This window comes from Oncorhynchus tshawytscha, linkage group LG18 (assembly GCF_018296145.1).
Source record: "Oncorhynchus tshawytscha isolate Ot180627B linkage group LG18, Otsh_v2.0, whole genome shotgun sequence".
Classification (NCBI taxonomy): domain Eukaryota; kingdom Metazoa; phylum Chordata; class Actinopteri; order Salmoniformes; family Salmonidae; genus Oncorhynchus; species Oncorhynchus tshawytscha.
Genome location: NC_056446.1, coordinates 14770317 through 14795913, shown reverse-complemented (window position 1 = coordinate 14795913; position 25597 = coordinate 14770317).

Below are 25597 nucleotides of genomic sequence, written 5' to 3'. Positions count from 1 at the left end.
TCTTGATACACACTGGAAACTGTTGAGCATGGAAAAACCCAGCAGCGTTGCAGTTCTTGACACAAACCGGTGCGTCTGCCGCCTACTATCATACTCTTTTCAAAGGCACTTTACATATTTTGTCTTGCCCGTTCACCCTCTGAATGGCACACATACACAATCCATGTCTCAAATGTCTTACGGTTTAAAAATCCTTCTTTTAACCTGTCTCCTCAAATCAAATTGTATTGGCCGCATACACAGATTTAGCAGATGTTATTGCAGGTGTAGCAAAATTCTTGCCATGCTGCCGTGTCTGTCGGCGCCCCTTTATCTACACGGATTGAAGTGGATTTAACAAGTGACATCAATAAGGGATGATAGCTTTCACCTGGATTCACCTGCTCAGTCTGTCGAGGAAAGAGTGTTCCTAATGCTTTGTACACTCTGTTTACATTTTATCATACTAGAGTATGTACATACGGTTGTGTGGGTGCAGACTGTTCAGCAACTGTGATGATACTTTATGTACAAGCTGCTGGACAGAAATCTCCTCTCCGTTGAAAGAAAAACCCATTAGTGGGAAAGTGGAGGAGCGCACATCCTTTTTCTAACCCTAGGGAGAGACCAGTTTTTTTTGGCTCATAGAGGAAAACTCATATTTACTGTGCGTTTTTGCCCTCGTGAAATGATGACATGCTGAGAAATGCCAAGTCGTGGGCATGGAGAGAGATCCGGTCTGCCCGTTTTTTTGTTGTTGAGCATGTGTCAACTTAAAAACAACGTGACGTGAGAATTACAATCTCATCGTCTGACTTAAATGGATTTGATTGAGACTCGTGGCAGTCAGTTTTAATTTCATGTCCTAAGACACTGGAGGTTGTTTGACTGAAAATAAATGTTCAGATTTTGAAGGGAAATGAATCAAGGGCAGGGGTGTTATCACAACAGAAGTTGTCCAAAGGGAGCTGTTAACATACAGTCTGACTAACAGCACAAGTTATGCATAAACATGGCATATGCTGTGGATTTGGTAACATACAGCTTGACCTCAGTGTAATTGCTCTTCCTGACTCCCCATCTCTTCTTTTCTTTTCCAACAAAGCTTATTTCATACAGCTCTCTGTCTGTCTTCATACCTGGGACAGTGCTTTTGAGATAGAATGTGTTTTATTTACCAGCCTTTCTAAGTGCAGTGTAACATGAATTGAGAGAGCCGTGCACCAGACTGTATTTTTAACATAGCTTCAGTAGAGAACGTGGCTGTCACTGTGGGATTATTGAGGGAAATGGCGCCACCATTGATACACCATTACAGATGTATTGTTATGTGTAAAATCGTCCACATGCTTCCCAGCCGAAACCTGTTCAGAATAGTTGGTGCATATATTATGACATTTTGTTCGTTTTAGACTTCGGTAAGGGTTTTTTCGTTTGTTCGGCACATTTTATTTCTTGAGGCAAGCCGAAGTCTTTGAGAAACACTGCACCAAACATCTTAGTTAGATGTGAAATTGCACTACTAAGATCTCCTCTGACAAAATGTCAAAATGAATGACGGATTTCATGAGTTGTGTAAGAGTTCTCGTCCTCCTCTTCTGAGGAGTAGTATGAAGGATCGGAGGACCAATTTGCAGCATGGTAAGTGTTGATGGTGTAATATTTAATTAATCAAAACTGAACACTGAAATACAAAAAACAATAAAGTGAACGAACGAAAACCGAAACAGTCCTGTCTTGCGACATACACAAAGACAGAAAATAAACACCCACGAAACACAGGTGGAAAAAGGCTACCTAAGTATGATTCTGAGACAACTAACGACACCTGCCTCTGATTGAGAACCATACTGGGCCGAACACAGAAACCAACATAGAAAAACAAACAGACTGCCCACCTCAACTCACGCCCTGACCATATAAAATAAAGACAAAACAAAGGAACTAAGGTCAGAACGTGACAAGTTGTCTATTTTTTCGGAAGTGGCTGGCTACGGAGTCTCAAAATGGACAAACAGTACTATCTTGTTTTTCAAGGGAGTATGTGAGCACACTCGTTCTGTTCGCCAGCTGAACTGAAGCATGCTGACGCCTTTCGGCTCCGCGCTCTGTAATAGAGCTTTTAATGATGCCAAGATCAGTGGTTTTCAGAAGGTGATAAAGTACAGTACCAGTGAATGTTACGAGATGGAATGGAACTGACTTGAAAGTGAATAAAAACAGCTTTGTTATGCTTGTTACAAACTTAGCGCGTGTCGTAATGTAAATAATGTACAGTGAGCTCCAAATATTGGGACAGTGACCAATTTTTTGTTGTTGTTTTGGTTCTGTAGTCCAGCACTTTGGATTTGAAAATGATACAGTGACTATGAGGTTAAAGTGCAGACTGTCGGATTTAATTTTAGGGTATTTTATTTATTATATTGGGTGAACCGTTTTGAAATTACAGCACTTTACATTCATAGTCCCCCCCCATTTTTCAGGACCAAAAACATTCGGGCAAATTCACTTGTGTAATAAAGTAGTCAGATGTTTAGTATTTGGTCCCAAATGATCATTTGATCTTTTTTTTTTTTAATTTTACCCCTTTTTCTCCCCAATTTCGTAGTGTCCAATTGTTGTAGTAGCTACTATCTTGTCTCATCGCTACAACTCCCGTACGGGCTCGGGAGAGACGAAGGTTGAAAGTCATGCGTCCTCCGATACACAACCCAACCTAGCCGCACTGCTTCTTAACACAGTGCGCATCCAACCCGGAAGCCAGCCGCACCAATGCGTCGGAGGAAACACCGTGCACCTGGCAACCTTGGTTAGCGCGCACTGCGCCCGCCCCGCCACAGGAGTCGCTGGTGTGCGATGAGACAAGCCCGCCCTAACCCGGACGACGCTTGTCTGCAGTACAGCGCCCTTAACCACTGCGCCACCCGGGAGGCCGAAGAACACAATGATTACATCGAGCATGTGACTACAAACTTGTTGGATGCATTTGCTGTTTGTAGTCAAATGTTTAGTATTTGGTCCCATATTCCTAGAACACAATGATTACATCGAGCATGTGACTCTACAAACTTGTTGGATGCATTTGCTGTTTGTTTTGGTTGTGTTTCAGATTATTTTGTAAGAATATAATGTTTCTAAAGACTTCTACATTAATGTGGATGCTTCCATGATTACAGATAATCCTGAAGGAATCGTGAAAAAGGATGACTGAGAAAGTTTGAGGCATGTTATTGTAATGGTGAGAGGTTGGCATGTCTTGGGGGTATGATATTTGTGTGTCTGTAACTAAAACAAACAGCGAAGGCATCCAACAAATTTGTAGAGTCACAACCAAGATGTAATCTTTGCGTGCTAGAAATATGGGACCAAATACTAAACCTTTGACTACTTTAATACAGCTACAGTGGCAGGAAAATGTATTTGACCCCTTTGGAAATACCTGGATTTCTGCATAAATTGGTCATAAGATTTGGTCTGATCTTCATCTAGGTCACAACAATAGACACACAGTCTACTTAAACTAATAACACACAAACAATTATACGTTTTCATGTCTTCATTGAACACACCGTGTAAACATTCACTGTGCAGGGTGGGGAAAGTATGTGAACCCTTTTAATAACTGGTTGACCCTCCTTTGGCAGCAATAACCTCAACCAAACGTTTTCTGTAGTTGCGGATCAGACCTGCACAACGGTCAGGAGGAATTTTGGACCATTCCTCTTTACAAAACTGTTTCAGTTCAGCTGTATTCTTGGGATGTCTGGTGTGAACTACTCTTTTGAGGTCATGCCACAGCATCTCAATCGGGTTGAGGTCTTCTGTTTTTGATTTACTTCTGTGTTTTGGGTCATTGTCCTGTTGCATCACCCAACTTCTGTTGAGCTTCAATTGGCAAACATATAGCCTAACATTCTCCTGCAAAATGTCTTGATAAACTTGGGAATTCATTTTTCCGTCAATAGCCCCAAACCATCAAAGCAGCCCCAAACCATGATGCTCCCTCCACCATACTTTTCAGTTGGGATAAGGTTTTGATGTTGGTGTGCTGTGCCTTTTTTTTCTCCACACATAGTGTTGTGTGTTCCTTCCAAACATCTCAACTGTAGTTTCATCTGTCCTCTGAATTTTTTTCCAGTAGCGATGGGGAACATCCAGGTGCACTTTTGCGAACTTCAGACATGCAGCAGTGGCTTCTTCCGTGGTGTCCTCCCATGAACACCATTCTTGTTTAGTATTTTACATATCGTAGACTTGTCAACAGAGATGTTAGCATGTTCCAGAGATTTCTGTAAGTCTTTATCTCACACTCTAGGATTCTTCTTAACCTGATTGAGAATTCTGTGCTGTGCTCTTGCAGTCAATTTTGCAGGATGACAACTCCAAGGGAGAGTGGCAACAGTGTTGAACTTTCTCCATTTATAGACAATTTGTCTTACTGTGAACTGATGAGATATATTTTGTTCAAGGCATGGTTCACATCAGGCAATGCTTCTTGTGAATAGCAAACTCAAATTTTGTGAGCATTTCTTATAGGTCAAGGCAGCTCTAAGCAACATCTCCAATCTCATCTCATTGATTGGACTCCAAGTTAGCTGACTCCTGACTCTAATTAGCTTTTGTGAGAAGTCATTAGCCTAGGGGTTCACATACCTTTTCCAACCTACGCTGTGAAATGTTTAAATGATGTATTCAATATAGAGGGCTGTAATTTCTAAACGGTTCCCCCGATATGGAAATACCCTCAAATTAAATCTGACAGCCTGCACTTTAACCTCAGTCATTGTATCATTTTCAAATCCGAAGTGCTGAAGTACAGAACCAAAACAACAACAAAAATAGTTGTTTTTATTCGAACTGTCCAGCAAAACTGTTACTTTTTATTAAATGCTGATTTAGACGATTCTCTCACTGACTACCCCTCTACCTGACATCTAATGGCCTAACCCAGGCACAATCGGTCGTCAGGCTCTGTCTCAATATTTGACTTGAAATCATTATTAATCTGTCTGAAATGTCTAAATATCCTTTTGGGATTGTCAATTTAAAAGTTATGAGGTAATGTATTCACTGTGAATGTGGCATCACACTTTCTTGTGTAGATTTAAGGTCTTCCTAATTGGCAGCATGTTGTTGCTGCTTGATTAGCGTCAGGGATTAGGAGATTCCACCCTCTGTAGAAATGTGTTTTCCAAAGGGTATAGCATCCTGATAAATTAATCAGAATATGTAAATGTGTGCGAAGTTGATTTAGGATTACATTTTGTCCTGTGCTGAAATGACTGTATATTCTCTGAAAAATGAACCACATCCCCAGAACTCATTCTTCTGTACTACAGTATCCAGTGCCATGCATCCCATCCCATACTGGTCTATTGACAGGCTCCATCGTCAAAACATTACCATTGCTGTGTTGAGTGGCATGTATACTGTAAGTTGTACGTTGTACTCTATGCTTGTGCTTAATTAAAAAATAATTGGAATGTATATGTCCTGTATGTGCCCAAACAAGTTGATGAGCTGGCCTCATATGGGGCTCCAGACTCCACACACTACCCTCAACTAGCTCAAACCAAGTCTAAGAGAAGACACCAGTCAGTTACACCTTGGTATCATTGTCTTGTTTGGGTTGCAATCTCGTTGGTCTCTCAGCTGAATCCTACATGCAGAGGAGTGTAGTGGCCCTTCACTTGATGGGAATGACCTTTTCACCAAAACAGATGGTAATGAAGTCCCTACATCTATTTCCCCTGTCAGAACGTTTTGAATTCTACTTTTCTATTGGATGTTGATCTTGTACTGCTACTTGAAATGATCGGTGTGAAGTGGATGGGTTAGTATGTCAGTACTTTTCAAACATTTACCTGAATTGTGAACTACATTTGGATGCAGAGCTACAGTAGATTGGTGTTGCTATACCACAATACTGTGGGATAGTTTTTTTCTGCACTTTTTTGGGGGTGGGTTGGTGGGGCTTAAACAAAATGATTGTTTTTCTGACATTGTGGTTCTAGATTGATATCAACATGAATTCATTACTGTGATGTTAATGGAAACACCACTTTCTGGATGTCAGTGATTCACCGCTTGCTTGACATTTTGCCGTTTGTGAGTGTAAAATAACATCATCTGTTGCCTCCTCTGTCTATTGTTCTAATGATGGTATTTTCCCAGAGTGGTATCATCTCCAGGCTAGAAGCTTCCTTCCCTCTAGCGCCCACCACTCCATTTAAACCTCCTCTCTGAGCGCTTATCTATAACGTATAAACTCAGCGCGAAAGAGATCCTGTCACCTCCCGCTGTTCCCTCCCTCTTCTCATTGCTGTAGCTCAGACGTCAGTCTTAATGACTCCCAGGGCACTGGCAACCCGTCATTCAGGGCAGGTGGGGCAGGTTTGCGCCCCACATTTTTAGCAAAAAATAATAATTTTATTATTTTTGGGGGCTTGCCTGTTTTGCATGTTATTTTGGCATTAATACGTGTCACATATCAGTTTGCAAACAATGTCAAATATATATAATTGAGTTAATAAACCGCATACAAACATGGTCTCTTTTGTTTTCTTCAGTAAGGCAGCTCCAAAATGCAGGTGTTTCAGCCTAGCTCAGTGCTTTCTATGGTGATGGGGCAAGCCAGCAGAAAATACGGAGTGTTGTGCCGTGATTGGCTCAGTGTTCTGTCACTCATGGGGACACCACGTCACCGCCAAGTCTAAGGGTAGACCTTGAAAATTCTAGCTCCGTGGGTGCAGCCATAGAGTTACAATAGAAGTGCCCATCGAAGAAGACTCAAAGTCATTGGCCACAGCTAAAATGATGTCAAATCACGTTATGTACAGTAGCTTTGATTGGACTAATCATGTCAACATCATACTTTCAAAATCTTAGCTAGCAGTCATCATCATGAATCAAGTCGATAATCTACTGGCAATTCCATTTTAATCCTTGTCACATTAAGAGAAATAATTAAGAGAAATTATAGATAAAATGTATCGGTGATCATTGGACATAAACATTACACAACAAATTCAACAATGAGTGATTTGGAAGGAACCAGTGGCTAACTGTAAGGGGGTGGGAGATGAGCTATGACTGGGAAAATATGTTTTGAACTTTCATCCGACTCGGAATTGTAACTCAGCCTCTTTCTAGGCTATGACCTGAAGATCACTGACGTCATCAATGATTCAACTTTTATTTTTTTATTTTTTTTGTTCCCAGTTGTCTTGAAAGCACCATAAATCCAGAGAATGACAGACTTTGATGACAAAGTTTGATAACTAAATAGCTAAGAAAGTAATACTAAGTGTATGTTGTGTAGTAAGCTGTTAGTAGCCCATGTATCTCACCCTAATAAATTGGTCTGTTTTCACCTTAATTTTGCTTACTGTTCTGACTTGGTAGCCTATACATGTTTTAGAGAAATGTAATCATCGAATATTGTAAGAGCTTTGTCTGCTTATATGCCCCCTTTATTTATCATACTGTTCTGACATGGTGTATAGGGAGAACACTGTAAGAAAGGCCATGTTCTGAATTCTGTCGGTGTACTTTTCAAAAGTGCTGAACAAATAGTTATATTGACTACGTCCATCCTAGCTCGCTCGTTAATGTTTTAATCAAAATGATGTATTGCCTCATATCCGCTTGTTGTCCCCTTATGCCATAGTTTGTTCATCTCAATTGTCAGTAGAAACCACATCTGTTTAAGCAAGTCAGCCATATCAGCTACTTTTTTTAAGGCAGTAAATGAGGCTGAATGAACTGTTTTGCTGCCAGACAAGGCTCCGCTGATAGCCCGGTGTAGCAGTGGTATAGTGCAATTAATGTGTTGTATAGTGGCTTTGCTGGCATGCATCCCACTTTCTTTTTTTACATTTCTTGGCCCACCAAGATTTCCATGCTAAAATTGCCAAAATCTACTGCCAGGCCAGATTACTCTCCGTCACCAACAAAGGATTTAATTAGTGTATTGCCTGGTGAGACAAGGGGACAGCACAGCACACACCCCCCGGAGGTGAGGATTGCTTTAGGGTCTTCTCACTAGCCTCAATCAGTACTCTGCTTCATTCTGACTCAGTGTAAATATCCATCTTGTCAGATATCGTCCATCCAAAATCCATGCTCTTTGGTTTGTTGTTTTGAAGGGTGGCATTTTCATCCACAATTTAAAATGGATTTTCACATTGGTTGCAGACAATGATTATCCTCTTAGATTGGATTCAACCTATTGATACAGTAATTTATTTTCAACATTGTACATCTAATTAAAATGATCGGGGAAAGGTGCTCTGTAGTGTAATTAACTCACGGATCAAGGGAATCTAAGGCCACAGAGGACATTGGATCATGAGATCAACAATGTTCTTATTAGATGATGAGTCAGGCCAGATGGTTGAAAGACTAGGCATTAGGAGTGAGGGCTGGGAGGGCTGGGGGAATTGTAATTACTAAGATACTTCCTCTGAGCTTTCAGTTCAGGCGTCCTGAGAGACGGCTTCTCACAGCTGAGAGAGAGGAAGGGTTGATTTGTGTTATCTGTGTGTCAGTGCAGCCATGGTATTTCATGTGTGTATCAGAGCTCAATTCAATGGCTGTCTACGGTGGAGGACACTGATCTATATTGCCAAGAGAATCCCTTTTGTTCTGGCCTGACGTCACTTTAATAAGAATGCTGTACATCAGGGCTTCCTCAACTCGAAACTCTGCTATATATATAACCAATGCTATTCAATCTGACCCAAGTCATTATTGTGAAAACAAAGCAATGTTTTCTGTCTATACACAGTGAGCTCCAAAAGTGTTGGCACAGTGACACGTTTTGTTATTTTGACTCTGTACTCCAGCACTTTTCATTTGAAATGGTACAATTCTTATGGGGTTAAAGGGCAGACTGTCAGCTTTAATTTGCGGGTGTTTTCATCCATATCGGTTGAACCGTTCGGAAATTATAGCAAAGCCTTGAACTTCGGACCGAATAAGATGTCACTGGTGCCAGACACCTGGCTTCAATCATTTCTTTATTTTATGATGAACAGGTTTAGGACATTCAACTGGTGAGGAGCAGGAGGGGGAATATCAGTTTAGCTCATTTCCACTGCTTTCCTGCCTGCAGTCTGTAATATGCTTACATTCATAAAAATGCATGAAGCAAAATCTGTCACTCTTATTTTATGTAATGGGGAGATAAACATTTAAAAAATAAACCAGATTAATTGCCAATTAATCTACCATTTGTGTGTGTGATGGAGGGGCTGATACTGTCTATGGAGACTGAGGATGAATCGGGCAGCAGAGGGGCTTGGGCTTTGGCTCTGACGTAAGGTGTCCAGTGAGGATCAATCCTCCATATGTACATCAGGTTTAGGAACTACGAAGGGGAATCCCCACAGTGGGCAGCTATTCAGTTTCTGAGGGAATCCAATGTTACCCACTCAGAGATCCATTGGGCGTTTCTGACGTTAATGTTTGATTGTGTAGTGGTGTTAAAACCATTCTACTCTCTATTATGAATTTGACATCTTAGAACATCACATCAAACCGGTGATATTCAGCTGCAGCATGTACTGTACAGATCAATGTTGTGATTCAACATTAGGCAGATATGCACATCTTCAAATGTGTTAGTCGAGTTGATTTGCTTAAGCATTAAATCATACGGTGACTGCAGAACTTTACAATATCACCTGTTATCAGATTTTGTAATAAATCAATATCCATTATTTGTGGCCAAACCTAAGATGAGTTCAGATACCCTGAATGGTTGATAATGAATCTCATTGGTATTGTAACTGTGCCTGTTTTTCTCTTTTGATTAAATTCTTATTCCCATTTTTTTTAAATGCAATTTGATTAAATCTGCTCTGCCTCTTGCTCAAGTGGCGTGGGCTACAGTACATGGTGAAAGCAGAATGAAGATGGATACTAAAAACACCATCTGGGCAAAGAATCCTCCATTTGCGTTATCCTGGCATTGTGATGGGAAGGTCATTTTTTATTTTTTTTTTGCAAACATTTCCAACAGAGAAACTTGTAATGAACAGAAATGAATTTACCAGAAAGGTTAGCTGAAAAATATTGCATTAATACACATAGCTGAGCCGTGAAGCTTTTAATGTGACAGTTGTTGAAATGTGTTGAAACTGAAAGCAGATATCACATCTGTCTTCCACTGGAGGAGTTGAGGATTGCAACTGGAATAATCCCTGGGGAATTCTCATGTGGTGAATCTCATCAGAGAAAGATGGCTGGTTGGGAAACAGCTTCACCATATTCAACAAAACAATAATTCCATTCCATACTGTCACCGTAGAGAAGCCCTATATAGATGTAGGATCTTAATTTGATCACCCTGTTGCAGGAGGACTTTTGAGGTTTAAAAAAAGATTCTGAAGTTTTTAATTTCCGCTTTGAAATTTCAGCTTGATTTTTTCCCTCATGAAAAATGTATCAACTCCCACAAAAATATCCATAAACGTAATAATTCACATTTCCTGATTCTGCAGGTTTTCTGCACATTTTTTTTCCTACTGTAGTAGCAAACTGGCTCAGATTAAAATCCTACATCTGTATGTAACCTTGTGATGCTTTGTAGTGTCCATTATCTAAGTGTTGCCCCTCACTTTAGTTTTACATTGTTTACGTATATGAAAGGTCGGGCTGTCAGGATGTCTGTTAGAGCTGTTCTGTACCCTGCTCCACTGCTCACACCTGCCTGTTCCTGGATCACAGCACACTCAGTACTCTCCATTACCCAACACACTGTACAGACCATGAATAAGGTACCACCGTTTTTACTAACTGTACCTGAATATCATGTAACCATCTTTGAGGAGATAGAAAATGTCTCAGAACGACCGTAATAATAACCACCTTAGAGATTATATCAAACATTGGTGGAGAATTGTGCTACCAGAGACAAGGAAAATGTTGAGGCTCAGGTTGCCATGGGGATATAGTCTCTCCAGCTCTCACAAGGAAATCAGTGCTTTTTTTTCACAACAGTCCTTCCCCTTTTCAGACACATGGCCTGGCTTTACTGTGGTGAAGATCCACAGCTCTGTCTGTAGGTCTAGCGCTTCTATGGAATCAGTTGCTGCTGTTTTATTACTTGTCTACGTGTTATAATGAGTGGGAGGACGAGTGTCTCTCTGCATTCCGGGAAGCCTTGGTTTATTATTCACAATGTAAAATGTAGTCCGTCATCTGAATGTAACGGCAACAACAGCATCACCGCTAGGTTACTCTCCCTAGTCCATATTTCCTGTTTGATAGGTGCAATGTTTTGTTTTTTTCTAAATTCCTATCTTCTTATTGTAACCTTATTACGCCCCAGCCAGAGGGTTGGTGTAACGGCTTTCGATGGTGGAAGGAAGAGTGGACCAAAGCGCAGGGTGGAAAATAACACCCCACAAAACCCAAACAGAACATCACAACTTATATATGATCCCCAATCAGTGACAACGATAGACAGCTGCCTCTGATTGGGAACCACACTTGGCAAAACCAACAAAGAAATTGAAAAAATAGACATTCTCACCCGAGTCACACCCTGACCTAACCAAACATAGAGAATAAATAAGGATCTCAAAGGTCAGGGCGTGACAGTTGGTTGATAAGGGAAGTCTACCAGCCTCCCCATGTTTAGCTTGTCGTCTGTGATTTGGCATATGGGAGAGAAGGGCACAAAGTGACAACTAAATCGTTCAAATTATAAACCACTTAGAAAGCTGTTATTCAATGTGCCTATGCTTGGTAAGTGTATCTACAAGCCTAGGAAGTTTTTCTTGAATCGATAAATACTTTTTTTTATTGACAGGTTTTTTTCCAGGCCAAATTCTCTTTTGTGATTATTGACCTGTGGAACAGTCCCTCTGTATCTAATCATAATATAGTATGTCCCTTTTTATCAGTAAGAAGAGGTCTTTTGATTGGTATGGTTGACGATGATAATAATTATTGTTGTATTTTCTCAAGACCTAAAATTCTATGGTATTTCGACACATTTACATAATGGTATAAAATGTCCCTTCTTTACATCAGGTTTGCCAGTACTTAACTATATAGTCTTAACTATATAATACCTTAGGAAAATTAAACTTTAATTGTGGCTAATTTGGCAATAAAAATATATTTTGTGCGTTTTCTTCCAAATATCAGTTTCAAATCAATTTTTTTGTGTGTTTTTTACCATTTGAAGACCATGTAACATTTAACCCCGCAGCCTGTTACAATTAACCGCACCTAATTAACCCCACCCAATTAACCCCACCTAATTAACCCCACCTAATTTATTGTAAAATTAATTGTAATGTTTTGACTTTTATTTTATTAGAATTTTATTTAACCTTTAACTATAGACAAGACAGTTAAGAACAAATTCTTATTTACAATGACGGCCTACTCCGGCCAAACCCGGTCGACGCTGTGCCAATTGTGCGCCGCTCTAAGGGACTCCCAATCATGGCCGGATGTGATACAGCCTGGATTCGAACCAGGGATTGTAGTGACTAGGATGCAGTGCCTTAGACCGTTGCGCCACTCTGGAGCCCAAGACTCATGACTTACGCCACTTTCGGTTGAGTTGTAAACTACTGGTATGTCCTAGAAACGTAGTTGATGTGTAATGGTAGCTGAGATATGTATATTATTAATCTGACTCAAATCATCTTTTCATAAATAAGCAAAAGACTGAAAGTGTTACTTTGTGCCCAAGTCTCCTCTATGAGCAGCCTATATGTGGCCTGACAGACATTTTTTTATCACACTCTCTCATTCTCTATAACCAGTGTTCAATCCAGCCAGCAAGGGAGAGGACGGCTGGGGCTGAGCAGTGTGGCCTAAAAAGGATATATTTCGCTATTCGTTCAAGTAGTGTTACAAAATAAATATTTATCCAGGCCACGCCGTTCCTCATATTAAAAAGAACTAAATGAAACTTCTATTCATGTTGTTTAACTTTGGATGTGTGTGCTCATATGTGCTATATTTAATGGACGGTACAGTCCTGTTCTGTTTCTTCTCAAATGTGTTTTGGAATGTCTTCATTACTGTGAGGAACAGCAGAGGGATACTTAATATTACCATTATGTTCAAGTACAAGAAAGTATTGCACAGTTCAGAGCTATTGTGCTTTAAGGAGGTCCAGTTCTTTACAGCTCTCATCCTTGGCTTGCACTGTGTTGCCTGTCTTGTGGATGTGGACTGTATTTTATTCAGTGGTAGTGCTGTAGGCATGATACTGTACCAAACGTAGTTTCATAGCTGTTTCTTTTTTTTGTCTAAAATGTCGTGTGACATTTTATAGATTGCCTCATGTCACATCCGCCCCTTTTGAGTTGAATAACAGACTCATGACAGAAAGGGTGTGTGTTAGGGTGTGTTAGGGTGTGTGTGTGTGTGTGTGTGTGTGTGTGTGTGTTAGGGTGTGCTTTCACATGTGTGTCTCTCTTAGTGTGTGTTTGTGTTGAGACCGTATGTTATCAAAAACCCAGCACGTTTCTGGCGTACGTTTTACAAGTGGGGCTTCGACCTTCGAGAGGGGACAAACGAAGTGGACTAGTTGCCTTTCTATCATCCACTTTACGATGAATGCCCGATGGCAGGATTAAGAGTGCATTTCAATTAAAGGTTTTGGTTTTGGGGGTGACTAGAGAGATATACCTGCTGGAGCGTGTGCTACATTTGGGAGATGCTATGGTGACCAGCGAGCTGAGATAAGGGGGGACTTTACCTAGCAGGGTCTTGTAGATGACATGGAGCCAGTGGGTTTGGCGACGAGTATGAAGCGAGGGCCAGCCAACGAGAGCGTACAGGTCGCAATGGTGGCTAGTATATGGGGCTTTGGTGACAAAACGGATTGCACGGTGATAGACTGCATCCAATTTGTTGAGTAGGGTATTGGAGGCTATTTTGTAAATGACATCGCCAAAGTCGAGGATTGGTAGGATGGTCAGTTTTACAAGGGTATGTTTGGCAGCATGAGTGAAGGATGCTTTGTTGCAAAATAGGAAGCCAATTCTAGATTTAACTTTGGATTGGAGATGTTTGATATGGGTCTGGAAGGAGAGTTTACAGTCTAACCAGACACCTAAGTATTTGTAGTTGTCCACGTATTCTAAGTCAGAGCCGTCCAGAGAAGTGATGTTGGACAGGCGGGTAGGTGCAGGTAGCGATCGGTTGAAGAGCATGCATTTAGTTTTACTTGTATTTAAGAGCAATTGGAGGCCACGGAAGGAGAGTTGTATGGCATTGAAGCTTGCCTGGAGGGTTGTTAACACAGTGTCCAAAGAAGGGCCGGAAGTATACAGAATGGTGTCGTCTGCGTAGAGGTGGATCAGAGACTCACCAGCAGCAAGAGCGACCTCATTGATGTATACAGGGAAGAGAGTCGGTCCAAGAATTGAACCCTGTGGCACTCCCATAGAGACTGCCAGAGGTCCGGACAGCAGACCCTCCGATTTGACACACTGAACTCTATCAGAGAAGTAGTTGGTGAACCAGGCGAGGCAATCATTTGAGAAACCAAGGCTGTCGAGTCTGCCGATGAGGATGTGGTGATTGACAGAGTCGAAAGCCTTGGCCAGATCAATGAATACGGCTGCACAGTAATGTTTCTTATCGATGGCGGTTAAGATATCGTTTAGGACCTTGAGCGTGGCTGAGGTGCACCCATGACCAGCTCTGAAACCAGATTGCATAGCAGAGAAGGTATGGTGAGATTCGAAATGGTCGCTAATCTGTTTGTTGACTTGGCTTTCGAAGACCTTAGAAAGGCACGGTAGGATAGATATAGGTCTGTAGCAGTTTGGGTCAAGAGTGTCCCCCCCTTTGAAGAGGGGGATGACCGCAGCTGCTTTCCAATCTTTGGGAATCTCAGACGACACGAAAGAGAGGTTGAACAGGCTAGTAATTGGGGTGGCAACAATTTCGGCAGATAATTTTAGAAAGAAAGGGTCCAGATTGTCTAGCCCGGCTGATTTGTAGGGGTCCAGATTTTGCAGCTCTTTCAGAACATCAGCTGAATGGATTTGGGAGATGGAGAAATGGGGAAGGCTTGGGCGAGTTGCTGTTGGGGGTGCAGTGCTGTTGACCGGGGTAGGAGTAGCCAGGTGGAAAGCATGGCCAGCCGTAGAAAAATGCTTATTGAAATTCTCAATTATGGTGGATTTATCAGTGGTGACAGTGTTTCCTATCTTCAGTGCAGTGGGCAGCTGGGAGGAGGTGTTCTTATTCTCCATGGACTTTACAGTGTCCCAGAACTTTTTGAGTTAGTGTTGCAGGAAGCAAATTTCTGCTTGAAAAAGCTAGCCTTGGCTTTTCTAACTGCCTGTGTATAATGGTTTCTAGCTTCCCTGAACAGCTGCATATCACGGGGCTGTTCGATGCTAATGCAGAACGCCATAGGATGTTTTTGTGTTGGTTAAGGGCAGTCAGGTCTGGGGAGAACCAAGGGCTATATCTGTTCCTGGTTCTAAATTTCTTGAATGGGGCATGTTTATTTAAGATGGTTAGGAAGGCATTTAAAAAAAATATCCAGGCATCCTCTACTGACGGGATGAGATCAATATCCTTCCAGGATACCCCGGCCAGGTCGATTAGAAAGGCCTGCTCGCAGAAGTGTTTCAGGGAGCGTTTTACAGTGATGAGTGGAGGTCGTTTGACCGCTGACCCATTACAGATGCAGGCAATGAGGCAGTGATCGCTGAGATCTTGGTTGAAGACAGCAGAGGTGTATTTAGAGGGGAAGTTGGTTAGGATGATATCTATGAGGGTGCCCGTGTTTGAGGCTTTGGGGAGGTACCTGGTAGGTTCATTGATCATTTGTGTGAGATTGAGGGCATCAAGTTTAGATTGTAGGATGGCTGGGGTGTTAAGCATGTTCCAGTTTAGGTCGCCTAGCAGCACAAACTCTGAAGATAGATGGGGGGCAATCAGTTCACATATGGTGTCCAGAGCACAGCTGGGGGCAGAGGGTGGTCTATAGCAGGCGGCAACGGTGAGAGACTTGTTTTTAGAGAGGTGAATTTTTAAAAGTAGAAGTTCAAATTGTTTGGGTACAGACCTGGATAGTAGGACAGAACTCTGCAGGCTATCTTTGCAGTAGATTGCAACACCGCCCCCTTTGGCAGTTCTATCTTGTCTGAAAATGTTGTAGTTTGGAATTAAAATTTCTGAATTTTTGGTGGTCTTCCTAAGCCAGGATTCAGACACAGCTAGAACATACGGGTTGGCAGAGTGTGCTAAAGCAGTGAATAGAACAAACTTAGGGAGGAGGCTTCTAATGTTAACATACATGAAACCAAGGCTATTACGGTTACAGAAGTTGTCAAAAGAGAGCGCCTGGGGAATAGGAGTGGAGCTAGGCACTGCAGGGCCTGGATTCACCTCTACATCGCCAGAGGAACATAGGAGGAGTAGAATAAGGGTACGGCTAAAAGCTATGAGAATTGGTCATCTAGAACGTCTGGAACATAGAGTAAAAGGAGGTTTCTGGGGGCGGTAAAATAGCATCAAGGTATAATGTACAGACAAAGGTATGGTAGTATGTGAATACAGTGGAGGTAAACCTAGGTATTGAGTGATGAAGAGAGAGATATTGTCTCTAGAAACATCATTGAAACCAGGAGATGTCATTGCATGTGTGGGTGGTAGAACTAATAGGCTGGATAAGGTATAGTGAGCAGGACTAGAGGCTCTACAGTGAAATAAGCCAATAAACACTAACCAGAACAGCAATGGACAAGACATATTGACATTAAGGAGAGGCATGCTTAGTCGAGTGATCAAAAGGGTCCAGTGAGTGGAGAGGTTGGTTTTTTGGTCACGGCGATTTAGACAGCTAGCCAGGCCATCGGTAGCAAGCTAGCATAGGATGGAGGTTTGTCGTTAGCCACCTCTCACCTCCGTCAGTAGATTAGTGGGGTTCCGTGTGGTAGAGGGGATTAATCCAAATCACACAACAACAACAAAAATAAAAACAATAGATATAGTTATAGAGGCCCAAGAAGAAAACATAATAATAATAAAAATAAATAAATTGTCCGATTGTCTATTCAGATAGCAGCCGGTAAGACAGCTAACGGTTAGCAGGCCGCAGATGGGCGTTCAGGTAACGTCGCGACGGAGGAGCCAGCCGGATCTCCTTCGGGTAGATAACGTCGGCAGTCCAGTTGTGAAGGCCCGGTGGGGCTCCGCGTAGGCAGTAAAACGGGTCCGGATAGGTGACTGCAGCCCAGGAGTGATTGATGGAACTCAGGAGTGATTGACAGAGCTGGCTAGCTCCGGAATAATTGATGTTTGCTCCGGAATCGACGAAGGCCGATAGTCACACGGATAGCAGCTAGCTAGCTGTGAGATCCGGGTATGAATGTCCAGAGAGCAGTCGAAATCCAGGGACATGGAGAGAAAATTTGGTCCGGTATGTTCCATTCCGAGCCGCGCTGCGCCGTACAGAACTGGCGATAGATTTTCGAGCTAAAGGATAGCTGATGACCACAAACCATGGTTAGCTGAATACTAACGATTTGCCAGTAAAGAAGCTAACTAGCTTCTGAACTAGCTTCTGATTAGCTTCTGGATTAGCTTCTGGCTAGTTTCAGGCTAGCTTCTTGGAGTTTCTGGCTAGCTTCTTGGAGGATTACAGATTTGAGGTAAATAATACTTTTTTATAAATATAAATTGGTGAGGCGGGTTGCAGGAGAGTGTTTTGAAGATGAGTTGATGGAAAATAAAAATAAAATGTATATAAAAAAGTTGTAAATATATATATACAGGACACGACAAGACGAGGACAAAAGACGTCTGAACTGCTATGCCACCTTGGAGTTGATAGTTGACACTTGACTCTGTTAGAATTAGAATTATACATGATGTAAGAAGGGATATATAAATACATTTGATTTGATTTACTAACTGACAACGTTGTTTTATGAGTGGACAAAAACTGTGGACTTAACCTTGATGCACCCAGACACTTTAAAGCAACTTGTAAGAGTTTTACTTTCACCCCAAGAAAACAACTACATTAATACAGCATTATACACGCTCAAGGTAAACAAACAGAAAACACAGTGTAGCTATCCTTCAAGGTCAAATGAGAATTTGTCTGGTAAAATTGGAATTGTTCTCCTTTCCCCATCTTTTCCAGAAACGCATATGAACATGTATTTGTGTTTCACTGATGGATTCAGTATATGAGATAGGGTACCCACACTGTGGCAGACCCTCCTTTGTACATTTTTATTGAATGGCAAACAGTCTCTTTCTGAGTAAATCGTTGTATTCCCTGGCTTGTGCACATAAATCATTCATTTGACCTGGAAACATCCATTGAAATATGAATGGCATTATTACACACAGCTGAATGAATAAAGGAGAGAGGACTGTTGTAAAGCTGCCAAGGCCACCAGTGGGAGGTTTCAGCTAAACTGTGCTCTTTAACAACAATTCAAACTGTTTAATGATGTGTTGTGTATGTAAATGGATGTAGAGGCCAATTAATTCTATGGTTTAAAAGCTCCCTTTATTTTCTCAAGCACTCCTCTAACAGTCAATGAACGACAGTGTTAACTCATGATTATGTAGCCGACTGTATGTAAATAGTTGAAATGAGGACATTTGCATTGAGGGCATAAATGAGGGATTTATTATGCAGTACTAGTTACTAAATGTTTGTTTAACATTAGTGTACCAAGGGTCTAGTGTGTGAGATATTCAGGGTCATATCTTAGGGTGCTTGCAAGTCAGTGGAGGCTCCTCGGAGGAGGAAGGGGAGGACCATCCTCATCAGTGAATTTCATAAATATAGTGAAACCTTAAAGTTGTCCTTTTTAGATAAAACTATACACAATATATGTACAGTGTGGCAAAAAAGTATTTAGTCAGCCACCAATTGTGCAAGTTCTCCCACTTAATAAGTATTTGGTCACCTACAAACAAGCAAGATTTCTGGCTCTCACAGACCTGTAACTTCTTCTTTAAGAGGCTCCTCTGTCCTCCACTCGTTACCTGTATTAATGGCACCTGTTTGAACTTGTTATCAGTATAAAAGACACCTGTCCACAACCTCAAACAGTCACACTCCAAACTCCACTATGGCCAAGACCAAAGAGCTGTCAAAGGACACCAGAAACAAAATTGTAGACCTGCACCAAGCTGGAAAACTAAATCTGCAATAGGTAAGCAGCTTGGTTTGAAGAAATCAACTGTGGGAGCAATTATTAGGGAATGGAAGACATGCAAGACCACTGATAATCTCCCTCGATCTGGGGCTCCACGCAAGCTCTCACCCGTGGGGTCAAAATAATCACAAGAACGGTGAGCAAAAATCCCAGAACCACACGGGGGGACCTAGTGAATGACCTGCAGAGAGCTGGGACCAAAGTAACAAAGCCTACCATCAGTAACACACTACGCCGCCAGGGACTCAAATCCTGCAGTGCCAGACGTGTCCCCCTGCTTAAGCCAGTACATGTCCAGGCCCGTCTGAAGTTTGCTAGAGAGCATTTGGATGATCCAGAAGAAGATTGGGAGAATGTCATATGGTCAGATGAAACCAAAATAGAACTTCTTGGTAAAAAGTCAACTCGTCGTGTTTGGAGGACAAAGAATGCTGAGTTGCATCCAAAGAACACCATACCTACTGTGAAGCATGGGGGTTGAAACATCATGCTTTGGGGCTGTTTTTCTGCAAAGGGACCAGGACGACTGATCCGTGTAAAGGAAAGAATAAATGGGGCCATGTATCGTGAGATTTTGAGTGAAAACATCCTTCCATCAGCAAGGGCATTGAATATGAAACGTGGCTGGGTCTTTCAGCATGACAATGATCCCAAACACACCGCCCGGGCAACGAAGGAGTGGCTAGCCAGTCTCCAGATCTCAACCCCATAGAAAATCTTTGGAGGGAGTTGAAAGTCTGTGTTGCCCAGCAACAGCCCCCAAACATCACTGCTCTAGAGGAGATCTGCATTGGAGGAATGGGCCAAAATACCAGCAACAGTGTGTGAAGACTTACAGAAAACGTTTGACCTCTGTCATTGCCAACAAAGGGTGTATAACAAAGTATTGCGATAAACTTTTGTTATTGACCAAATACTTATTTTCCACCATAATTTGCAAATAAATTCATTAAAAAACCTACAGTGTGATTTTCTGGATTTTTTTTTCTCATTTTGTCTGTCATAGTTGAAGTGTACCTATGATGAAAATGACAGGCCTCTCTCATTATTTTAAGTGGGAGAACTTGCACAATTGGTGGCTGACTAAATACTTTTTTGCCCCACTGTACATGTGACCAAATATTTGATTAATGAAGGTCTACACTAGCCTCAACAACACTCTGTAGGGTAGCACCATGGTGTAGCTGGCGGACAACTAGTTTTCGTCCTCCTCTGGGTACATTGACTCTAATGCAAAACCTAGGAGGCTCGTGGTTCTCACCCTCTTCCATAGACTTACACAGTAATTATGACAACTTCCAGAGGACATCCTCCAACCTATCAGAGGTCTTGCAGCATGAACTTACATGTTGTCCACCCAATATGTTGACTAGGATGTTAATATGGGGATGACAATGTGGTCTGCAGTTATGACAAGGTTTGGCTTGGAAAGGTTTTTGTGCCTGGTCACAGAAAGCTGATGTGTTGTGCACTGAAGTCCACAAGCAAAGGGAAAAGGTGAGAGGATGAGAGCGTGTAGATACGAGAAGGAATACGAAGGTATCATGCTGTTTGTATGTGGCTGCTATGAAAGTGAACTGCGTTTGCGTGTGATCAGGGGTGTATTCATCCTGCCGATTCTGTTGAAAAACGTTTCTTAAAGTGAAGCAAACGGAACAAAATGGGAATAAACATACCTAAATTTGTCCAATAGAAACTCTCGTTTGCAACTGCTGGACTAATGATTACATCCTTGATCAGCTAGATACAGGCAAGATTGTAAGGTGGTATTGAATGTGTCAATGTTTGTCACCTTGGTTACTCAAATTTCAACATTGTAAATTTCATTCATAGGCTAGGTTGTAGCAACATGATGGGAATTGGGAACATTTTAGTACCAGGTGGTAGCCTAAACCAATGTTACATTGAGCTGGGTGAATGTGAATGACAGTCACCCAATATGCTGTAATAGAAATAAGGCCATGCTCATAAAAATAATAATAATAATTGGCCTCCCATATCTTAAACGGCACCGACCGCCACTGTTGCAAGTGATTGTGTTTTGCTCTATACTCAACGAATGAGAGGGATCTGAGTCTTTCTGTGAGTAATTCAGAGATTTTACTGTGAAAGAAAGTGTACAACAAGGACCACTCAGGCTGATTGGCGTCTGGTTTATCCTTGAGGGCAGTAGAAGATTTATGTATAGGCAACATTGGCAGCCGCCAGTGGCGGCGCGGGGCGCCCGCACAAAAACTTTTAGAATGGTGACATTTGCGTGATCGGTTTTCTATCGCTCATTTGCACATCACGTCAATAATATCATGTCACCGTGTGGGACTGTGGGGCAATTAACCTTGTCGGAGTGGGCTAGGCAAGCAACTGCCTGGGAAGGTCTCCCACTCAGAAGTACGAGATGGGGAGGGGGGCGGGGGTAGGTTGACCTCAGACTTCCCCACTGGAAGCCCGAGGTAGGGGGAGCGGGGGAATCTATCAAATAGCACACCTCTAACTTTGTACAGTACTAATGCAATTAGTCAAATCAGTCACACTACGAAATGCCACCAAATACATCGCAATTCATTCATAATACTGTGAATATATAGTTTCACAGACATATTGTTGCATTTTTTTTCGGTTTCTGCGAAATCGTTAAGAACCATATAAAACCAGTCTGCACACTACCAAGGTGAACTGGTTTAGTCTTGACTCTTGGTTGACAGTGTTGGGGGATGGGTAATGTGTTGATTTGGCACTCGAGCATCAGTACGTGTTTCCATTTGTCTTTGTTAATTATTTTTGATATTTATGAGTATTTTGTATATATATTTTTATATTTATATAGTTTTAAATGTTATGATTATTCATTTGTGTTCCAAATGTCTGACAAAAAATTACAGTTAGTGCAGAATGGGGCTTTTTGGGGGGCCTGAAGGGGGCGGTTCACCCAGGGAGCTATACAAGCTAGAACTGCCACTGCTTGAGGGATAACTGCTTTCAAAGTGGACAAATTATGCCAATCAGTAAGAACAATAGAAGACTTACTGTGAGAGCCCTGTCAGGCCTTTCTCTCTAGCTGTTCACAAATAGTTTCACAATTATGTCCATCATGATCAGACACTTTCAAGTGTCTACCTTTCTCAGCCACTTAAATGGGACTGAAAATAGTAGTGTAATTTCTACTATACAAAACAACTATTTCTAAATGGAACTCAAATCGTCCCTCTTCAATCAGGATCCAACATTTCAAGAGAAGAGAAGAAAATGTCTTGCCTCATTCATCTTGTTTTAGCAACCTGTCTTGGTTCCCAAATGACTAAAAACACACCTGTACTAGCCAGGCCTGTGTTTGAATGAGGGAATGAGGTTAACCAATCAGACCTCTGAAGCGCTCTGTGTTGACGTGTACAGTAAAGCCTTTTTCTTTAATAAGGAAAATGAACAGAATGACCGGGAGTGATGATGGCAAGGAATGGAGGAGGAAAAGGTGTAGCTGGAACGAGATGCTCTGGGTGCCCTTCAGTATCTCTCCAAGCAGAAGTCATTTAATTGGCTGATTTTTAGAGGGATTGCTGGGGGTGAGTCAGAGCATGGCTCCCATTTTTGGTTAGATGTGTGGGCAGATGATGCAAGCACAGTCCTGGTAGGATTTTTGAAGAAGGGAGTGGGCCTTCGCTTAAACTCTCCCCGTACATGACTCTGGTACTCGATGGCCAAGCAACGCAGCAGGCCTCAGCGGATGTCGTTACCTTCATATAATGGGCTGGTGTTGGTATTGGACCACCTTTTCACAGGCCCAATTAAATGTCTGAGTTGTTCCACGTCTAAAAACCCACGCTGAAACGATAATGTATCACTTGAAATAAATGACTAGATGCAGAATGCCGGCGCAAATGTTTCTGCCAATAGACATGCTCTTTGACGCTACTCTTGAATACTGCAGGACACTTCATATTTGCTCAGCCATCCATTTCTCCACATATTCTCTCTCGGCTGTGTCTGCATGTCATTTATTAATAAGCATGTGGAGTGTGAGTAGTTGGGCAATGAGGTCTTTCCTCTTGAATGAACAACAATCACTGTCTCCCTCGCTGTATGAATCCCAGCAGTATACTGTACTAAAAGCCCATTTTGTCTTCCCAGCAAAAACCAAACCCTAAATACCTAAGATACAATGATATTTCATTTAAACAAGTGAGCATCACACTCATTTCACAGATAGTGTAGTAGACAATGTTACCATCACACGCTGTGCAAACTGAGGTCTGAGCGTACAATGGTATGTGATGGGGGCTGACTAAGTGAGAGCTGCTCAGAGCTTGAACAGCTTCCCTGTTCCAGACGCTACCCACACAACCCCTCTTTACTAGTTATCACAGCGCTTTCATTTCCCAGAAGGCTTGGAGGGAGCTGTGGTCTGCCCTAATAAGCTGCTTGGAGGATATTCAGGATAAAGATGCATCCTCTCTTTCTCATAGTGACATTGGCAACTGCATTAATTTCTTTCTTACAGACACACTAGAGCTAATTTGTACCTGGTTAGAATCCTATTTCTGCATTCCATATTCCATGCAGTAGGGAGTGGAGCAGTATTGGCATGTGCCCTGACCTTCTAAACAAATGTCAAACCTTTCAAACGTTCACTGGATGACTGCCATATGTGGCAAATGTTACACAAAACAAATATGTCAAACCTTTTACCACTAATATAAAATGAAAAGAAAGACAAAAGTTTTGTTACATTCCTAACTAGGTTTATTTACATATCTACCCTTCCATCCTCGTTAATCGCATCCATTATTTGATGCAGATAAAGACAATGCCAGATGACATTTTTATACTGTTTGAATGTACCACAACTACTTTAACTCCATCTCCATTTCATCCTAATTCAAAAGATGACATGAAAGCCGACAGGCACAGAAATATACATCGTTTTACACCAACATGATTGACTTGATGTTTTAAGTGTTGAAAGTTTAGAAGCTCACAGTGAGCAGCTATTTCCAGAACATATGTACCCATTACGTCAAAAAAGCTGACGGGGAGTGAAGATGGGGAATGTAAACAGATATGTCTACATACTGTACCTTTGTTGCTGTGAACAATACAGACTGGAATATCTCTGAATCATTCATGTTACCCACTCACTGTGCAACACCTATCAGCAGGGGCTGTTGAAACAAGTTTCATCAAGTTCATGACGGGACACACTTTACACCCTCAGATAGAAGTGACATCACACAGTTTATGCCCTGCCTTGTCACTTCTAATGTGAGGGTGTAAAGGCAGGGTATAAAGTCTGTGATTACACCCTCAGATAAAAGTGACATCACATACTCTATACCCTGCCTTTACACCCTTAGAAGTGACATCATACAGTTTACACCCGCCTTTACACCCTCAGATAGAAGTGACATTGCACTCTTTGCTGTAAACTTGTGTCAGGATGTGACACTTTCTGGGTATAGCTTGTGGCACCCCCCCCTCCCCTCCCCTCCCTCTCTCTCTCTCTCTCTCCTACACCCAGGTTCTGTTATCTCAGGTCATACATTCCTGGAGGAGACTCTCTCCCCCTGGCCATGCAGAAAGAGAGACACATAGAGAGAACAAAGAATTTCACATGGCAAACTCCTAAATCCTCAAAATGGGAATTTGATACAAAAGGTCCACTTGTAAGATGGGAATGGTCCATTGATTTGAGTGTGTTTCATTTGGTGACCTCAGAGAGGACAGGAGAAACACAACTATATTTTTATTTTTTAACCTTTATTTAACTAGGCAAGTCAGTTAAGAACAAATTCTTATTTTCTATGACGGCCTAGGAACAGTGGGTTAACTGTCTGTTCAGGGGCAGAACGACAGATTTGTACCTTGTCAGCTCAGGGGTTTGAACTTGCAACCTTCTGGTTACTAGTCCAACGCGCTAACCACTAGGCTACGCTGCTGCTCTCTGTATATGTACACTTCTCAATTATGGGGTTTGCATCTAATTCTTGTATAAAATGAATGAGTAAAGATTAAACTATTTGTGAGATGATGTAAGGTGATGTTAAACATTTTAATGAAAGAGAATTGTATTCCCTTTAAAGATGAACTAAGCCATTGGAGTAAATCCTCTTCAGACCACGAGTACCTCGATGGACACCGAGGGGGCACAGGTTGAGTTAGACCACAAAAACCTCAGTATAAACTAAGGTTGAAATATTTGTTGAATTCCTAACCATACCACGGGGAGCATTGGCTACACGGCTGGAAATGGTTCAACTCTGAGACTATCGATCCCTACAGAATAAGAGCAAATCTTAGATACTAATTACTGGTCTGCAGCTCGAAATGATGTCAACCTGGGATGCGAAGACCGACAACCGTCGAAACAGCTACTCTATGAGAACATTTCTGAATGGTACTCTGGAGTATCCAATCTAACCACGAAAGACTCTTCAGGGAAGCAGAGC